General features: G+C 44.5%; 1 pseudogene; it reads left to right on the top strand.

The window, feature by feature from the left end:
* Window positions 1-1,110: 1,110 nt before the first annotated feature.
* On the top strand, window positions 1,111-3,015 carry LOC139646076 (uncharacterized; annotated as a pseudogene).
* The last annotated feature ends 6,860 nt before the right edge of the window (window positions 3,016-9,875 follow it).

Below are 9,875 nucleotides of genomic sequence, written 5' to 3'. Positions count from 1 at the left end.
AACGCTAAAGCAATAGATGTCCTGGAGTTTCAGCAGATTCCCTGTGTTTTACTCTGTCATTTGTATGCAGATGTGCCGTCTGAACAGAAAGCTGTTGAGAGGCTGCTGAGTGCCGAGTTGGCAGGACCGGCTGCCGCTCTGTGATCAGAATGGCAGATCAGCGGTTAGAGGCACCAGGAGGAGTCAGTGCAGCCCTTTCCAAGTCACGCAGAACCAGGCACCAGGGACCAGCAACTGGTGTGTGTGTGTGTGTGTGTGTGTGTGTGTGTGTGTGCGTGCAAGCATGCAACATGTTTGCATACACACATCTATATGCACGTGTGTCTGAGTGTGCACATGTGAATCTGTTTGTGTGTGAGCATACAGTATGTATCTGCATTTGTGTACATGTGTCTATGTGCCTGCATCTGTGTGTGTGTGTGTGTGTGTGTGTATGTGTGAGTGTTTGTTCAAGCATACTGTATGTGGGTATGTATGGATGTATACGTATGTGTGTGTGTGTGTGTGTGTGTGTGTGTGTGTGTAGGTAGGGAGCAGGAGGCAAACGAGGAGGATGATGATGAAGAGAAAGAGGATGAGACAGAAAACATGAGGAAAGAAGAAGTAGAAGAAAGTAGAAGAAGAAGATGATGACCGATGATGATGATGATACTGATGACATATGACATGGAATTTGATTAAACTTAAAAAAAAAGATAATTTTTTTCAATAGGATTCAGTGAATGAAACTTGAACAGCGGTCTCAAGCATTTCTATAGCCTTCTGTGTCAATCTGTCACTAAACACAATAAATACAAAAGAAACAACAAAAACACAATAACAGGCAGGTAGACGACTGAAAATATCTTGAAAACACGATAATCAGCGAGAGCCTGAATATGAAACTGTGTGACAGCAGAGTGGAGGCAGACAGCTGATAAGCAGCAGAAGTGACTGCTGGGTAATGATTTAATTGGTGAGAGCGCTGACTACTAACCCCTGGGCAACATCCTAATCCGAATGTATCCCATTGTTCGGCCCTCGTTCGGACGGCCCGCCGCCTCGCCCCCTTCCCATTGGCCAACTGGAAAGGGTCCTGGAAGAAGGCTATAAAGCTGCCAATTGGGCAGGATGGATGGGGCCGGGTCACCAGGCGGGGAGAGGCGGCCCGCCGGAAGCCTGACAGTAATTACAGTAGATTGATGCTGCATGGGTTCTGTCAGCCATGTCAAAGGCACACACCAGACTTGGTAATACAGGGGCAGGGGATCAGGGACACACACCGAGTCACATGACTTGGACTCGAGTCAGACTCAAGTCACTATTTTAATTGCTTGAGGCTTGACTTGATGCATGAAGAGAAGACTTGAGACTTGACTTGACTTGGGTTCTGGTGACGTGGGACTTGACTGTGACTTGTACTGATGACTTGCAAAGATTTCTAATGTCACTGCAGACACATTTTGTCTGCAGTGTAGAATCTTCTGTTTTTATCTCAGCTTGGGTCAGTAGAGCACTTTTGTTGGCATCTAGCAGCACTTGGTGAGCTATTTGTTTTTTACTGTGCTATCTTTCTGTTTTAGTTAAATCTGTGTTGGCCAGTTGGTGTTCAACTAGTTGTTAATTGCTGGGAGTGGCTTGAACTCCTCTGGTGAACCGGTACTTTTTGGCACAGTCATTCTACAGCGTCAGCCTCTTGCTGTCAGCCCTGGAGGAGTCCAGTGCCTCCCTGTGGGGGAGGCAACCAACTTTCTCTCTAGCTCTCCCAGAATGACCTCCTGGACCCTCTTCAATCCAGTTTCAAGGCTTCTCACTCTACTGAGACTGTGCACTCCTTGCTGTCACAGAGGCCCTGCATACTGCCAGGGCTTCATCCCTCTCCTCTGTCCTTGTCCTCCTTGACTTGTCTGCTGCTTTTGATACAGTTGACCACCAAATCCGTCTCTCCATCCTATCTGAACTGGGAATCACTGGATCTGCACACTCCTGGTTCACATCCTATCTATCTAACCACTCTTACCAGGTCTCATGGAGGGGATCTCTGTCCAGACCCTGCACTCTTAACACTGGTGTCCCTCGGGGCTCAGTCCTGGGGCCCATGCTATTCTCTCTCTATACTAAATCCCTCGGCCATGTGATCTCCTCTCATGGCTTCTCCTATCACTGCTATGCCGACGACACTCAACTCTACCTCTCCTTGCCCCCCTCAGATACACAAATTGATGGACGCATCTCCACATGTCTCAGAGACATCAGTGCTTGGATGTCTGTGCACCACCTCAAGCTCAATCTTGAAAAGACGGAGCTACTCTTTCTCCCAGGGAAAGATTGCCCTCCCACAGACCTCTCCATCTCCATTGACAACACTACTGTGTTACCCTCTCAGACTGCCAAGAACCTCGGGGTGATCCTGGACAACCAGCTGTCCAGCTCTGCCTACATTGCAGTGACAACCCACTCCTGTAGGTTCTCCCTCTACAACATCCGCAAAATTTTCCCGTTCCTTACGAGGCGTTCCTTACGAAGCGTCACAACTCCTGGTCCAGGCACTTGTCATCTCCCGCCTGGACTACTGCAACGTTCTTCTGGCCGGGCTACCTGCCTCTGCCATCAGACCTTTAAAGCGCATTCAGAACGCTGCAGCCCATCTGGTGTTCAACCAACCAAAATTCTCTCACGTCACTCCCCTCTTCCGGTCGCTTCACTGGCTTCCCATCTCTGCACACATCAAATTCAAGACACTGGTACTCGCCTACAGGAGGGGCAGTACATCAGACTGCCCCTCCCTATCTGCAATCTATGGTCAGGTTCCAAACCTCGTCTCGTTCCCTCCGCTCCTCCACCCTTGCAGGTCGCCTCGCCCCTCCATCGCTACGTGGGCTCAGAAGTCGTTCATCCCGGTCGCGACTCTTCTCATCCCTGGCGCCACAATGGTGGAACGAGCTCCCCCCTTCTGTCAGAACGGCCGAATCACTGCCCATCTTTCGGCGGAGACTAAAGACACATCTCTTCAGGTTACATCTGGACCCTTCTTAAACTTTAAAAGAAAAAAAAAAATTTTTCAACGAATGCTACTTATTCCTATTAAAGGTCTTAGCTGATGAAGACTGTGATGCACAGTTGGTTTTACTACTGTTGACAAAATGTACTTATTGTAAGTTGCTTTGGACAAAAGCGTCTGCTAAATGACGTAATGTAATGTAATGTCTTGACAAAAGATCTTGTGTTTGTGTAAATGACTTAGATTGAAAGTGATGAGATTTGTTCCAGCAGATGACTGAATTTAAATTCTGTTTTCTGAATTTGTATGGAATTATTGAATTTATTGAAGTTGAAACTGATTATAGAAATCAAACTCATGATGCTCTTACCAAGTTTTTATCCTATTAAAACCATAGTGCATTGAAAAGTTCTAAACATTTTTGTTTTCTTTAAGATATTAAATTGATACTGGACTCTTGATTTGTTCCGACTTGACTTGAGACTGACTTGGGACTCGAGCAAAGTTGACTTACACCTCTGACACACACACACACACACAGCCGGGACGGTTCAAGCACCAGTCAAGAGACTGGTGCAGGAGCTGTCGAGTGGTTTGGACCGGGGCCAAAACCCAGAGCTCCGTTCCTAAAGCTGGGGTGTCGCTGTCCCCCACTGAGTGTGTCCGTCCGTCCGTCCATCTGTCTGTCAAACACGATATCTCAGGTGAGGTATCTCAGTTTTCTTATTGTTTTTACTTCGTTTTACTTCATTTTGTTATCAGTATTTAATCTTTGTTTGCCCACTCTTGGCATCTGTTGAACGTCCTAGAAAGGGGAACTTTCCCAAGGTTTCTTCCATTTTTTTTCAGGGCTAAACAAATAAACTACGTGACTAATAAAAAGTCATGATTTTTAACTCAAATTCGATGTCTCACACACCACTTTGTTTTTTTTTTTAATGAAACTGCATTTTGACAGTTGAAACTGATTGGTCTAATGGGGGGCGCTATCGTTAACGGTAGAAATTTCAAACTTTGAAAGGCCATAACTGCTACACCACTGGTCTGATTTTGATAAAACTTGGAGGGATGATGCATCTTGTTACTGATTGGCCGAATGGGCGCCTGCATCATTCGTGGGGGAAGACATGTTTCCTTTTGCCTTGTTATAAAAGGATCTTGTGCACAAATTTTGCTTTAACAACCAAATCCAAGCATGAAAATGATAAACCTTAAAGCCAAAATCGTCCAGGTAAATTGATTTCTCCAACTGGTGTAAAAATTAATGCCACAGATATTATTTCAATTTCATCATTGTCTTTACAGTTCTATCATGGAATCACTGATGAAACCAAATCATTTTTTTAATAAACGAGGACCATGAATAGCTCATAGGACCCTTTTCGCTTTCCATTTCCTATTTTTCCAGACCATCACTAATCCGCATGGCAGCTTGATACCTAAGCGGGCACTCAGGGAAATCACACATGAAGAAGAGAGCTGAGATCTAGTTACTCACATGGGGGCGAGGAGAAATTACGCTGTGCATGGAGATGAAATTATTACCCAGGGCAAGAGCTCACTACTGTAAACATATCCTCCAGCGTATTGATCAAGAAGACAGACACACTGTGTTGCTGCCGATCATCTTTGCACAAAAAGCTGAAATTGTGGCATGAATTAGAAGAAAACTCCAAAGTGATTTTGAACCCTGATGAAGACCTGTACAGGTTGAAACCGGTCGGTCTTTTAAAGTGTACAAGCCATGTTACAATGAATGCTTTTTATTTTAAGGTTTCTAAGCTGACTTGTTCCTGCTCCACACTGGAGTGCCTGAAGTTGTTTTTCCTCATGTAATGCACCAAACCTTTTTTCTTCAAGTGCACCTGCAATTTTCTTGAGTTTTATATGAGAAAGAACAGTCCTCGAGCACATCACATTTTCCTTTATAAGACTCCAAAGTGATTATTTAAGCCTCCAGATTGTAAGTAAAATCTTCCTCTCTTGCACCTCATTCACCGTAATCAAGCTGGATGAAATCTAAAAAATTCATAGCACAAACTTTTGCTAAATCACCAAAATGACAGAGAGAAACAAAATGCTTTAACACTTCCTCCCCATCTACTGAGTTTGACTGAGAAAAAACACCAAGCAGCACCAAGCCCTAACCGTCCCGGTGTCATGTTATTGTGTTTACCCAGAGCTTATTAACCTCTGGCGGTATCAGTCCAAACTGTGGCGGCGACCTGCGTGACCCGGCTGGCCTCTGCGGGTCAGAACAGAGCGGGCCGGGTCCCAGAGCCCCACACAGGCAGATCAATGACAGGCTCAGAACAGCATTGATCAGGGGACGGAGATAGCATCATCACTCTCCACAGTGTGGAACAGCTACAACAGGTTTCTAACGGCTGGAGACAGCGGCGAAACTACCATATATGCAGGTAATGCAGCTGCATTGGGGCCCGCAACAGTTTAGGGCCCGCACGCATGGGCCCCACTTATTCTCGCCACTGTCGTATCATAAGATCTCGAACCCTGAGTCTACAGTATATACGTAACCAATGAACATTATTGGTAAGCGGTAAGTATTTATAGTACTCAATGAGCCAAGTCATCTGCTCCATGGTGTCACATACTTGATGTCATTCATTCACCAAATAAATAACAATACAATAACATAAAACAGTTTTACATATAGTTTATTGACTCCTCTATGTTACATTTCTAAATTAAGTTTAAATAAGGATTAATGGGCGATTTGATGTGCAAAATGCACCCCCGCCCCGCGGAATTCTGGGTTGTGGTGATTATGGACACATGCTTACTACTGCGTTAGAAGAGTTAGAAGAGAGGGGCGCCCTTAGGGGTCAGCTGTGCAGTGCATTTCACTGTTGCTGGTCATTTTAAAGCTGCGCGCTTTCACTTCTTTCATTCGCTACTGACATTACGTTATGTTACGTCATGAGGGGAGGAGGAGAGGCAGGAGAAAGGCAGGCCGCAGACTGAATAGCAAGCGGAACATTATGATGCATTGTGATGGGCAGGGCCCGCTTTGACCATCTTGCATTGGGGCCCGACGCTGACTCGTTACGCTACTGGCTGGAGATAAGACGACATGAGAATCCACATCCACCACCCGTGTCTCTGTACACTTAAAGGTGCAATAAAATGACCATAATATATGTGTTGATAGGGTTGTTGATCAATACCAATGACTACCTTGATTACTGTGGCAAGTGCTGAGATTTCAGGCTTTCAAAACCCACTAACCCACTAACCCTCCCATTTGCATTTCAGCCTGATGTCCTGAAATTTCGTGAAAGAAGCACAAAGTAAATATGTTTCCCTACGACGATTGCAAGTGGCACAAGTAGAAACAGCAGTAGTTTATCACTGAAAAGTTTGGAGGTTGAGGTGGCAGATGGGCAGAAACTTTTGCTTTTAACTCTGGTGACATGGGAGTCCCAACTTATGCAAAGAATTTTCTACTGAATTTTTCATTTTCAGCAAAACATTTTATTTTGTTTAGCCGTGACCAAAACCCTAACCTTAACCAACCTGCTTTACTTGCCTAACCTTAACCAAAGTTGTTTTACTTGCCTCAACTTTACTGTTAGCTAACCTTTTCATGTGATAAACAGGTGAAAATGGCTTGTCCAATTCGTACTGCTGTCACATAATCATTTCATACTGCAGGAACATAATTTAACACACTTGTGTCCACAACACATAATCTGGATTTCAGAGTTTGTGCTTGTTTCACAAAATTTGATGAGACTGTGTTGCACATTTTCCCCGGCGCAGCAAGGGAGGACGGGGCTGCGAGGGAGCAACCAGCGTCACAAGACATTTAGAAGTAAAACAAAACAAACAAAAAAACAAAAACAAATTACAAAGTAATAGTATTATTACAGTATCTTGGATTGTGATATATTACCTCTTCGCTAGACATTTCTGTTGGATCTCCGCTCTTCTCGTCTCTGTTGTGAAAATGTAACTTTTTTAATTTTGTCAACTACAGGCCACCGTAAGCAGAGACCTGTCGATGTTGCTGCAATTTCTTGGTCACGGATAGATGGTTCATAAAAGTCATACACACTTAATGCCCCTTTAAAAAGAATGCTATTTTTAACTTATCCATGTAGCGACTTTGGGTCGACACACATTATTTATAGAAATTGAATTAATTTTCGATGTAACATACATTATTGGCAACCCATACTCTGAATACATGTTGTATTGAAAAGTAACATAACCATGTGCTGATCCAAGGTAGACTCACAAATATGCTGAAAATTTGGGACCTTGAGACATTTGGTATTATGGCTGTAGTCTTTCATTTGATTATAGTGTAAGCTTCACTAAAGAGTGTTGGTGGGGGGTGGGGGGGGTGAAGAACAGAGAGTAGGAGTGAGAATATAAAGAGAGAACCGTGGGAGAGTACAGAGCATGAGGAGATTATAATGAAGAACATTAAGAATGAAAGGAAGGTGCTAGAAAGAGAGAAGGTTAGAAAGGAAGAGGAACAGAGGAATGGAGGACAGCGGGGTGTGTGTGTGTGTGTGTGTGTGTGTGTGTGTGTGTGTGTGACAGAGCGAGAGAGAGAGAGAGTGAAAGGGGGGAATAACGAGGGAGAGACGCAGCAGAGTCCAGGAGGTGGAGAAACAGCAGGAGGAGGAGGAGAGAGCGGCAGAGGGAGGGCGAGCGGAGGAGAGAGATGATGATTTGTGGCTCTCTCCAGTGTGCTAGCGTTACAGGAATGGCCCTCCAGGGCAGCATGAAAAGCCTCTTGATTGTTGGGAGTGGTAACTGGAGCCCCCAGCTCCTTGCCCCGATAGATTTATTTACATTTCAGCGCCTGGACCCCACTCAGAAAAAAAACAAGAGACGAGGCAGCCGGGGCATCAATATTTTGTAGTAGTGATCGTGCTTCTTTACCCAACGGCCGGCTCTTTGTTTCACGATGATGACTTAATGTTGCTGTTGATGCTCTGATGTCATGCTGCATATTGCGCTGGTCAGTCATTGGCTAACTGTGGGGGAATGGACACAGCTCTATTGGCCGTTATATTCACAGATTAAATATATCTCTGGATATCTAAAAATGTAACAATGCCTCTGGAGATATTTTCTGAAGGCTGCGCCAATTTTAGATAGAGACGGAGAGTCTTTCTGTCTGTAATTAACTTTAACCGATAATCAATTACTATTTCACGAGTATGATTGCATTTAGACTATTGACTGGACAAACTACAGCACTTTTCAGTTGTTATACACAAATATGATTACGATGAAGTCATGGCAAATGGCCAGGCAGTCTACTTTATTGTTAAACACTCAGAGACATTTGTCCCACTGCTCTGCCAAATATTATGCCAAATGTGCCGTCTAAGATTATAAATGGCCCTCCAGGTTTTAAATTTGCGCATTCTGAAAGCCCTACTATGCAATTACCATAGATCAGCCAGAGAATGCCACTATATTTTGTGTTGCTTGTTAACTCATTTTTAGCTTTTTGACAGCAGAGCAGTGTATGCAGCGTTTAATTACGAGATAGACCGCACCCTGCTTATTTCTTATTTTATTTATCCCGTGAAAATTGACTAACCATGCATGCTCCTTTTCAGCAACACCCTGATTCACAACCAGAGTCTTCTACTGTTGGCCGCTGAGCAGAACTAAGGGTTAGCTGCCTGGCTCAAGGGCCTCTACAGGAGCTGTTGAGTGAGGAGAGAGCATTTCTCACTCACTTTCCCCATCACAGCTTTTTTTCCCAGCCAGTCTGTGGATACCTGCCGGTCAGAAGCCCGCATCTCAAACCTCTTGGCTGCTGCCTGGATAGAGTTTAGTGAGAGGCAGTGACTGATAGAGGTGGTGGGGAGGAGGAGAAGGAGGAGCGATCCAGCTGGTCAGCGTTGAGAGAGGAGCAGAAGAGACAAGTCCTGCATCTGCAAGGCTGGGAAGGCTTTCTGCATATAGCTGTAGCTGTTGCTTTCATCCCCAGAAGGGAACATAAAGACTATTAGACTTATCCCATAAAGCAGGAACTTGTGCTAGCACCAGTAGTGCCAATTTTGGGTTGTTGTGTTTTACCTTTGGTTTGTTGGTGCTGAATAAAATCTGGACTAAACCTGAGAACTCTTCTCCACTGTCCTTCCTGGATAGACTGAACTTTGTCACAGGTTTAAAAAAAAAAAGGTGTAGCATGAAAAACTGTATACATTTCTATAAATTAACAAACCCGGAAAGGTGACACTTACTGGGCTGTATCAGTTTGACATGTTAACATGTTAGCTGACAAAATTCAGCTTCCACAGAGAGGAATTTAACTGCTATGGACAGTGTTGTGAAACAACAGGGCGGCACGGTGGATCAGTGGTTTAAGAGACAGTCCCGCAGCCTATGTTCACATGTTCCATCTCTGCAGTGAGTGTGAGTCTATCAACAGCCAAGCATCCTGCCGAATTCCCCTTGAGCCTGACACCGAGCCCCTACCTGCTCATTCATCGCTCATGGATAAAAGAGCTGAATGCCTATGTAATCACGGTATTTTGCTGATTGTAAGCTACAAGTTTATGGCGATTTCTGTTTTGAAAAAGCATGACCATAGAATCACACAGAGGTTTTAAAGTATAAGTCACTTTATTACTACCCAACAAAGCAGAGATCACATATACAGACAATTAGTGTGTAACACTAATAAAAAACGAATCAGCTTTTGTTCTATACTATTTGCAGAAAGATAATTCATGTGCAAGCCTCACTGCGTCACCAGCAGCTTGCCTCTTGCATTCAGTGCTTTTCCAAAAGGAGAACAAGCAGAAAGCAGCAGCGCAGCCCCGGCCAGCCAGCAGCTCTCCGCAGCCAGACAGCTCTCAGTCTTAAGTGGAAGAGCAGCAGCCTCTCCCCCATTTAG

This window comes from Centroberyx affinis, unplaced genomic scaffold (genome assembly GCF_046629955.1).
Source record: "Centroberyx affinis isolate AG114_WGS23_722 - 3 ecotype Tasmania unplaced genomic scaffold, CSIRO-AGI_Caff_v1 ptg000948l_1, whole genome shotgun sequence".
Classification (NCBI taxonomy): domain Eukaryota; kingdom Metazoa; phylum Chordata; class Actinopteri; order Beryciformes; family Berycidae; genus Centroberyx; species Centroberyx affinis.
The sequence above is the reverse complement of the archived record's forward strand: the minus strand, read 5'-3'. Positions and strand labels throughout refer to the sequence as shown.